This window comes from Hypanus sabinus, chromosome 8, assembly GCF_030144855.1.
Source record: "Hypanus sabinus isolate sHypSab1 chromosome 8, sHypSab1.hap1, whole genome shotgun sequence".
Lineage (NCBI taxonomy): Eukaryota > Metazoa > Chordata > Chondrichthyes > Myliobatiformes > Dasyatidae > Hypanus > Hypanus sabinus.
This window is the reverse complement of record NC_082713.1, coordinates 57,497,810-57,507,466: the sequence shown is the minus strand read 5'-3', so window position 1 is coordinate 57,507,466 and position 9,657 is coordinate 57,497,810.

Genomic DNA, 9,657 nt, shown 5'->3' with positions numbered 1-9,657 from the left:
AAACTATGCCCCCTTGTGTTAGCCATTTCAGCCCTGGGAAAATGCCTCTGGCTATCCACATGATCAATGCCTCTTAAAGAATAAGAGACTGAGAAATGTTAATATTCAAAGGGAACTGGGCCATAACTTATTGAAAGTTAACATTTGCTGTGCAGGCATTTCAGAAGATCAATAGTCTGTTGGCCTTAACACAAGAGGATTTGAATACATATGTAAAGCTGTATTACTACAACTACAATATATGAGACCACATCAGGTGTATAACTTTGGTCTCCTTACCATAGATGTATCAAGAATAGAACTGCTATAGAATAAGTGCAGTGAAGATTTACCACTACTGCCATGGCAGGTCTGTCGTAAGGGAAGGGATTAAGGAGACTGGGCCTCAATACTCTAGGACTTAGAAGAACAAAAACTGAATATTGAAATGTACTGAATTCTTGGAGGGCTTATTACAAAAGGTATTAAGGTAAGATTTCTTCTAGCTGAGCAATCTAGAAACAGATAACACAGCCAAAATAAAGGGTAGGCCATTTAGGTCTGAAACAAGAATTTGTTCTCACAGGACATGATGAATCTTTGGAATGCTGTACCCAGGAAGGTTGCAGAGGTCCTTTCACTTATTGCATTTCAAATAGAGGTCAATGGATTTCAGGATACAAGAAGTATAAAGAGGAGTGGGAATAGGGCAGGGAAGTTGTCAATTAGTTCTCATCAACAAAACTGCTGAAGAGGTCAGTCAACAGGATCAAATTTCTGAGCATCCATATCATCAAAAACCACTCCTGGCTCCTCCATACTGATGAGGTGATCAATTCAGCTCATCAGCATATGCACTTTCTCAGGAGTCTGAGAAGAGTTGGCTTGTCTATGAAGATTCTTTTGAGCTTCTACAGAAGTGCTACGAAAAGTATCCCGCTGGTATGACAATTGCTCAACCCCATATGGTTGGAACCTGCGGAGAGTAGTAAATATTGCTCTGTCCATCACAGGCTCATCACACCCTTCTGTTCAGTTCATTTTCACAGGGCATTACATCAGCACAGCTCACAGCACCGTCAAGTTGCCTGCCATCCAAGACTATTCCTTTTTCATTCATCCATATAGTATACATACTTTGATAATAAATGTACCTTGAACTTTGAACTTATGTCCTAAGAGAAAATAAAGGAGTTTGAAAGCCAAAAATAGCTCCTTCCCAGTGCAATCAAAAATACAAACCAATTAACTCTTTCACATCCCCTTTCCAGTGGTGCTGCCACATTCTTCAACCCTTAGTTCTCCTGTCACGTTCGTATTTCCTTTGCATGGCTTCAGTTTGCATTACTGTTCTCTGCACCAGTTCATTGTTCTGCACTCATTACTGTATTTACTGTAGTAGTTGTTATTCCCATGTATCTTGTTTACACTGTGAGTTTCATGCAAGCGTTAAATTTCATTGTGTATGGAATTTGTATCTAAAATCTGCAAAGTCTGCTGAATATAGAGCACCTAGAACAGATAGGATATACGTGGGGTGATTGATAAGTTTGTGGCCTAAGGGTAGAAGGAGTCAATTTTAGAAAACCTAGAACATTTATTTTTGAACATAGTCCCTTCCTACGTTTACACACTTAGTCCGGCGGTCGTGGAGCGGACGGATCTTGGACCTCCAGAAAGATTCCACAGCAGGGGTGATTGATAACTTTGTGGCCTAAGGTAGAAGGAGATGTTAATTAACTTCAAACTTTCTGCATAATCACTCAGATTCAGATTCAGTTTCAGATTCAGTTTATTGTCATTTATAAACCACAAATACAAGGCAGTTAAAAAATGAGACAACATTCTCCAGGATGATATCACGAAAAAGCACAAAACAGACCACACAAGAAAAACCACATAACGTTTGGTAATCCCCAATCCAGAGTCCAGAGAAGGTGCTGCGTATTGATATCGCAATACCATCTTAGCACGTTCCCTGGAAAGGAACTACAAACCCAACAGACAAAACTAAAGCTACAAGACCTACACAAAACCACATAATTACATATAGTTATAGTTATAGTTACATATAGTTTCAACAGTGCAGACAATACCATAATTGATAAAAGACTAACTGACAAAGACCACATAATTATAACACATAGTTTCAACAGTGCAAAGCAATACCGTGATCTGACAAAGAGCAGTCCATGGCATGGTTTAAAAGAAAGTCTCAAAGTCCCGACAGCCCATCATCACGCAGACGGTAGAAGGAAGAAAAACTCTTCCTGCCATGAACCTCCAGCGCCATAGCTTGCCAATACAGCACACTGGGAGCCCCGACCATAGCCAACTCCGAGTCCGTCCGAAAATTTTGATCCTCTGACCAGCCCTCCGACACCAAGCACCATCTCCGCCAAGCACTTCGACCCCGGCAACATCACCCTGGCAGATCAAGGAGTTGACCTGCATGTGTATGTAACAAGAGCTGGATAACTCATCTCCTTCTACCTTAGGCCACAAACTTATCAATCACCCCTGTTGTGGATCACTTCTGGAGGTCCAAGACACCGGTTTCTACAAAGAAGGGATCCGTATGTTCCACGACCGCTGGACTAAATGCGTAAATGTAGGAAGGGACTATGTTGAAAAATAAATGTGCTAGGTTTTCTAAAATTAACTCCTTCTACCTTAGGCCACGAACTTATCAATCACCCCTCATATCATAGAGTCTTCAATGAGAGAAGTTTCTTGCATGCATCATATCTTAGGAGCTCAAAAAATATATTAATTATTTCTAGGTAGTGGAAAGTGGTTGTTATAATCCTGTTATTAAAAACAGGAATAAGTGAAGAGGAAATTGCTTAAGAATATTTTACAAGATCTTGTCAAGGACCACCATAAGGAACTAACAGCATGTTTTAGAAGCCTCATAAATCTATTAGATTTTTCAGAGAAGATAACTAAATTACCAGACAGTAATGTACAACATTCATTTAGTTTTTCACAAGCAATTCTGCTTTTGAGATCTGTAAGCCAAAGGCAGTTTAGCTCACTGAATTAAAAATTGCTGTGACCACATAAAATAAGATTACTGATTTTTCCACTATGAAACAATAGCTTAAGGAATGGTAGTGAAAAGGTCATTTTCCAACTCTGCTTTTTTTTGTGGACAGAAACTTCATCCAATTACACCTGTTCCTGATGTTATTATCTTTCATTTAATCTGCTGGAAGAAGCTACACATCATTCAGAGATAATGCTGTCATATGCTGCCATCAGGTCAAATTTCCCAACAGGGAAATTTCCAAAACAATATACCCCTACTGACTTGAATGCAGTTAATTTTAGGTCAGTTCAAAAACAACGATAGGCATCTACTGCCAAAAGTGGAAAAGGACAAGATGTTGAATGTCAAAGAAAGATTTCTAGTAACATAAACACATTATTAAATACTGCAAATGTTCAGACATCTATGTGGAGGGTATTGAATTATAAATCGAAATCATTTTAAACTGGAACCTTATATTTGGACTATCTTATGTGATCATAATGCTCCATATCTTCACATATAAATACCAGACTCAGAATAAAATATATTATTCCTGACACACGTGAAATTTTATGCTTGTGGCAGCAGTATAGTGCAAAGACATAAAAATCTACAAAGCACATACATAAATAAATAAATAATGCAATAAAGAGGAATAATAAGTTGGTATTTACGGACTGGTCAGAAATCTGATGGCAGAGAAGTAGAAGCTCTTGCTAAATGCATCTCCTGCTGATGGCAGTAACAAGAAATGGGTATGTCCTGAGTGGTGAAGGTCCTTAATGATGGATGCTAACTTCTTGAGGCATCCCCTCGTGAAGACGTCCTCAATGGTGGGGAGGGCTGTGCCCATGATGGAGCTGGCTGAGCCCATAATCCGCTGCAGCTTCTTGTGATCCTGCACATTGGAGGCTAGGCTGTGAATCAACTAGTTAGAATGCTGTCCACAGCACGTCTATAGAAATTTGTAAAGGGGCTTTGGTGACATACCAAATCTCCCAAACTCCGAATGAAGTAGGGCCACTAATGTGCCTCTTTGATGATTGCGTCAATGTGTTGGGCCCAGGATAGGTTCAGATACAATCAAGATAGAGATTCTGGGACTTTGAATCTTTTGGTTATAAATATTAGCTAATGTAATTGGTTCAACTAAGGACCATTAGATGACCTGGCATCAAGGAAGGGTGGAAATGGCAAGGAATACAGAACTCAATAACTTTTCTTAATGTAGCAGTACTAACCTAGTGCACATGGGTATACACATTGCAATGCAAAACCAGCTGACTTTAATACATTTTTAACATTCCAGTTACCTAGAATATCATATTGCATATGGCTTGGATATTGCAGCTCCAGACACTCTTAAAGCTGTTGTCCTATAGACTCCTGGCAAGATGTGAAGCTATAATCATACAACTTAGTAAGATTGCCTCTGACACCCTATAATGGGAGTCAGCTCTTACTTAAATGGAGTGAGACTACAAAACATGGTACAAAGGGACCTGACAATCCTCGTACATGAAACAAGATAGACCAACATACATGTCCAGAAAATGTGATGCAATAATGGTCTTTCTTTTGACAGATATCAAATATTAAAAGGGAGTTTAGATATCACGTACAGATTTTTCCTCTATGATTAAGAAATAAAATACTTGCATTGGACTAGAGCTGAGTCAGCTCATCAGGTTGATTCATGGGATGAAAGGGTTGGCATAAGAAGAAAGGTTGAGTAGTTCAGATTAGTCTGGTAGATTCCATCACCCCAAATCTAGCTTTATTCTCAAAAGGCACATTTTCCTCTGTATGAAGAGCAAGTACAACATTAGTAGTCTGGTTCTTCCTGTTTGATTATCATTTGTCTTTTTTTAATAAATATTGACATATACTTGATGCAAAATAAGTCTTATCGCAAGTGGCAGTTCTCCAACTATTGACAGACTGATGGAACAAGCTGTGAAGATATTCTGTGCCAGAGATTTGAGTGTTGTCAATGACAGATGGTTCTCTGCAGGACTGAACAAATTACCAATTATTCCTGTGCTTCCACAAGCTCTTTATAAATTCGGTTCACTTTGCATGATCTCCATACCCCGCTGTCCAAACACAGGAATATAATAGGGAAACAGAATGTTGGCCATATTTTACCTGTAAAGATAAATGAGTACTGTTAATTGTCAGATTTTTTTGTGTATTCTTTTTTCAAAATATGGGCATCTCCGGCAAGGCCAGTGTTTATTTCCCATCCCTTATGGCCTTCAGAAAACAATGAGCTACCTTCTTGAGCAACTGCGGTCCTTCTGGTAAAAGTGCTCTCATAATACTCTTAATTGGGCAGTTCCATGATTTTGGCCCAGTGACATGGAAAGAATTGCAGTGTATTTCCAAGTCTTGATTGTTTGCAAACTGGAGAGGAACATGAAGCTAATGGCATTCCCATGTCTCTACTTACCCTTTCCATCTTGATGGTAGAGGTCTTGGGTACGGGAACTAGCGTAGTGAAAAACTGCTATACATTTTGGAGATACATCACACTGTGTCCACTTGTGTTAGTAATGGAGGGGAAGAATATTTAGGGAGTGGGAACTGCAGTTCCTGCAGTTCGATTTGTCCTGGTTGGTGTTGAGCTGCCAGAAGTATGCTTCACCCAAATAGGTTGCTTTGTCAAGTCATGACTTGGAAAATATAGCAATTTTTATGTCACAGGCTTATGTCTCAGCAAGATCTAGAAAAACTTGTCCATGCATTTATTTTAGTAGGTTTGACTACTGTAACGGTGTTTTCAAAGGTCTCTGTAAAAAATCCCTCAGACAGCTGCAGCTCATTCAGAACACTGCTGCTAGAGTCCTCACTGAGACCAGGAAAGTAGAACACATCAGTCCATTTCTCAGATCACTAGGCTGACTTCCTGTCCATCAGAGGATTGACCTTAAAATATTACTATTGGTTTATAAAGGACTGAATGGTCTAGGGCCAAAATACATCTCTGATCTCTCGCTGGATTATGAACCTTTCCGAGCTCTCAGGTCTGTTTACCGCCCCCAGGGTCAAAACTAAACATGCTGACACGGTTTTTAGTTATTATGCCTCACGTATCTGGAATAACCTTTCAGAGGATCAGAAGTCTGCCCCAACTTTAAGCTCTTTTAAATCGAGGCTTAAAACTTCTCTTTTGTAGCTTTTAATTGGAATCTCCTGCACTGTAGCTTCTATTTATCATATTTATTTTTTGTGTGATCTTATATTCATATGTTGTCTGAAATTTGATGTTTTGTTTTTATATCTTGTTCTATGTAAAGCACTTTGAACTGCATTGTGTTTGAAACATGCTATACAAATAAACTTGCTTGCTTATGCTTTGACTCACCAAAATTTTTTGTAATATTATTTGCATTTCCTTTAAGTTTGATAATCATCCTTAACCACCAGTTAGCCATAGATTGTGTACCTCCATCACAGCCTTTCTTTCCCATACATACTGAGACATACAAAATACTTGAGTATTTGCCACCTTGCCTGATCTGCCACCTTACCTATTTACCTATCTTGGTCCACTTAGAAACTCTGAACCCATGCCATTATAATTGCCCTTATTTACACTTAGGACACTAATTTCATACCCAGATTGTTCTCTCTCAAACTGATTTTGAAATTCTACCATTCTATGATCTCTCTGTTTTTGGGGATCCTTCACTATGTGAGTATTAATAATCTTGTCTTATTGCACAATGCAAACTACAAATAGTTTATTCACTGATTGGTTTCTCAATAGATTGTTCTAAGAAACAGTGTTGAATACCCTATATGAACTTGTCCTCAAGCCTACCATTGCAAATTTAATTTATTCAGTCTGTACAATAATTAAAATAGGCATGATTATAAAGCCCATTATTTCATGATTTACTATACAGCTACTGTAAGGGAGCCATTAAACTACTCCCATCAGCAACATCTTATTCTTGTTACTTCCTATTTCTGACCAGACCAACTCTACATCTTGATTTTCAGAACCAGTATCATTCCTCAGCATTGTTATGATCTGATCCTTTGTTTACAGAGTTAACACACCACCTCTCATCTGCCTAATGTCAAATATGTCTGAATATTTAATTCCTAACTTTGATCGTACCTTGCAATCAGTCTCTGTAATGGTTCTTTGCTCTTTCCCATTTATTTCTATTGGCCTAATATCTCATTTGTTAAAAATGATTCATGCATTCAGGTAAAAGAATTCCATTTCCTTTATCAGTCCAACTCTGCTTACCAATGCACACTTACCTTTATACATTCTGAACCTTTCTGATATGTTCTGGTTATCATTACCCCTGTCATTATCCTGCTCTATAATCCTCCCCTTAGTTTTTCTAAATAGTCTTTCACCTGAATCCCTATGTTCTATTTATAGCCTTGTTTTCTTCCCTTCTGATTTGCCAAATTACTTTAATCCTTCCCCACGGTATAAGCAATCTCCACCTTGAGGATATTGATCTTGTTCCTGCTGACGTGCAACTCACCTTGGTTGTGGAGCTCCCCCTCCCTCAGACATGGTACAATTCCTCAAGTTTCTAAAGCCATCCCTTCTATATTATTTCTTCAGCAAGTCATTCATCTGCTCTGCCTTAATATTTCTGTATCAACTAGCATCACGTATTGGTATTTAACTTCTTTCTTGGCTCCATAAAGTCTACTGACAGGATCTCATCACTCTCTCTACCTTTGTTGTTGCTGTAGACATGGGCAATGACATCTGCCTCTTCACCTCTGTCTATGGGATGCTCTGTGGCTCTTCAGTGTCAGCCTGGGCCTCTGCTCATGTTTTAAACTATTTTACTGTAAACTGCTTTACTGAACATTCCAGGTCACTCTTCATGCTATTTAAAAACTTTCAAGACTTCTATTCCCTCTTCTCTTAAACCCCTAGAGCCCCTGTTTCCTCTTTAAACACCCAGCCTCTGTTCCATTTCAGTTCAGCTTCCAGGTTCTCTGTTCCTGGTTGAATAAGTAGCTAATATCCATATCTTTTGAGATTTTTAAGCACTTGTAGGTCTTCCTAAGGCCCAGGAACTCATCTGCTGCAATTGAAATTACAGATGGAATGTCTTCATTTTGTAACTCCCAAGAAAAATTGACAGAAGTAATTATTTGCTATGATTATCTATAGAGCCATGGCCGACCATCGAAATACAAGAACAAACAATAAAATAACTTCAAGTGACAAACAAGAGCAAATGTGAAGCTTAGAATTAAGATGTCAATTCCATTCACTCTCCAATCTTCCCCATCGGTTTTGATTCATTTTAACCTGTTATGCATTGCATTCACAAGATCATGTTAATTGGAAATGAGAAAAGAACTTTCAACTTAATTCTTTACTCACTTTTACTATACATATATCCATAGATCTTTAATTCAATAAACAACTGCTCCTTTTCTCTTTGATACAATCAGAGATCTGTGTAAATATAGCTGAGTGAAAACAGTAACTTTGCATTCTATGTTATTAACCGAGGGCAAGCCACTCTCCGGTTTATCTTCTTAGGATCTACCATGTTCCAAATAAGCTCAATCAGTTTGACATCCCATTGTTGGGCCCATTAATGCCTTTTTTCTTGACAAATTGCACATGAGAGCTACTTTGCGAATATTAAATTGAAATAGCAATCATATCTAGCTCGATTAGTTGTAATCAAGTAAGGAACCTGGGAATAGCGCAAATTGAAATGAAAATGTTGACTTGAATACTCTAGATCATTTTCAGCAGCCAGCATGTTGATATTGTGGCTGAAAAATCTATTTATACACGTCCCAATGACAACCACACACACGTGTTTAGCACATGAATTGGTTTACACAATGTCATACCACTACCTTTAATATCCACTTTCCCGGCTTTTCAGCAGATTGGAGGACCATTACCACTGACTGCAGTGCCTATTTAGTGCAACAAAAAATGGTGAACTCCAGTTTCTAGGCAACTACGTATATTCACACGTTTCTGTATCATACAGTTTCTAGAATCAGCTGTTACAATCTTGTGATCATTAAACAAACAGATACTAATTTCTCAAAGTTTCCATGAGTATGTCATGGTTGATTTGATTTTGAAGTGAATCAGTTCACTAAACCATTCTCACATATCTATTTAAGTGGGATATAAGACATGACTGTATGCACCCATATTCCACTTTTGATTTGAGTTTCACCAAGTCTAAATTAAACTGATATTAAGTAACAGATAAACTGTATTGTCAAATTGGTTGAACTCTACCCTCAGGGATCAACTGAGATCACAACTGCAGTAGTACATCTAATTCTAGTTGATCAGTCCAGATGAGAAAAACATTGTAAGGAATAACTTAACTTCAAAGACATCTCAAAGTAGAACCTTCTGACAAAATCTCATCATGTACTTAATGAATTGGAAAAGTAAGATTTGTCTTACTGTTTGGACAGTTCATTCCAGAACTGTAAGACAAAAAAAAAAGTTTCAAAATGTGTTACTGAAAATTTAGAACTAATGTTAAGCATTATTTTCTTCTATATAGTCTATATAGATAATAATTTAGAAAACATAGTGGTCAGGACAAACTAGATGTTGCAATGTCAACTTAGCTTTTCAGAAGGATTTGCTTTGAGGGCCTTCT